At 57.5% G+C, this 1,033-nt stretch overlaps 1 non-coding gene across 1 annotated transcript; it reads right to left on the minus strand.

Moving 5' to 3' along the window:
- Nucleotides 1–241: 241 nt before the first annotated feature.
- Nucleotides 242–313, minus strand: TRNAH-GUG (transfer RNA histidin (anticodon GUG)). Its single transcript has one exon. It is a non-coding gene; the product is annotated as a tRNA-His (tRNA).
- Between the last annotated feature and the right edge of the window lie 720 nt (nt 314–1,033).

Here is a 1,033-nt window from a genome sequence, read left to right on the forward strand (position 1 = left end):
CCCTGACCTGCCCCTAGTGACCGGAAAAACGGTTCTGAGCACACCATTGCCTCCGTGTAAGCCACCAACAGGACTGACTGGGTTATTTGCTGTGTGAGTCTCAGAAACAGGACAGAGCACGCCCAGGGCTTCCCTTGGATTCCTCGCCAGGTTAGTGAGCTGTGAAGTCTCTTTTCCTTCCCCTGACGCACCTGGATGCGGGGAGCAAAACGGTACAGCCAACGGCCTGGACAAACGACGCTGCCGTGACTCGGATTCGAACCGAGGTTGCTGCGGCCACAACGCAGAGTACTAACCACTATACGATCACGGCGAGCTACAGGCCAAGCGGCGATGTCTGATCTTGCTCTAGTGATTTTGATGTTAATAGATTTCGATTATTGGGCGGATTTCTTCCCAGACAGCCACAGGGGGCTCGCGCTTTTCTTTCTTTCTTGCCGGCTCTGCTTTTCCCTCCCTTCCTCCCAATCCTCATAGGCGAGGAGAACAATTCTCATCTCCTCCACTCCAGCCTGGGCCTCCCTGCACCAGCCTCTCTCGGGAGGTTTCTCTGTCCTCGTCCACACCTCCTCTGCTTCTCTCCCGCCTCTTCGTATTTCTACTTTCCACCCTTCCTCTCTCCCGCCCCACCGACGGAAGCCAAGGTGAGAGAGGGGAGCGCAAGCAGCGTAGAGTTAGATGAAGGCGGAGCCAAGAACGGGAAGAGCCATCACTAGAGCCCACGGGGCGTTCTGCTTGCTTCCCTTCGGACCCACGCTGCTCAGGCCCAGGGAGTCGCCGAGCCGGGAGTTTGCTGGGATGCTGGGTCTGACGCCTGCGAGGGGCAGGACGTGGCGAAGGCCATTCCGCTGCCCTTCCAGCTTCAGAATCACCCAATGCACGGGTTTCAACCGTAGCCGGCAAGATGCGCCTCTCCGGTTTTGCTAGGCTTTGAAGCCTGCACAATTGTACTACAAAAGGCGATGGCTCCACCTAACGTTGGATGGGCGCTTGCTCTGCGTGGTGATACCAGAGCGGCAGTCTACTGTTCCTG

The sequence above is a fragment of the Rhinopithecus bieti genome, unplaced genomic scaffold (assembly GCF_001698545.2).
Source record: "Rhinopithecus bieti isolate Rb0 unplaced genomic scaffold, ASM169854v2 scaffold_16660, whole genome shotgun sequence".
In the NCBI taxonomy this organism is placed as follows: Eukaryota; Metazoa; Chordata; class Mammalia; order Primates; family Cercopithecidae; genus Rhinopithecus; species Rhinopithecus bieti.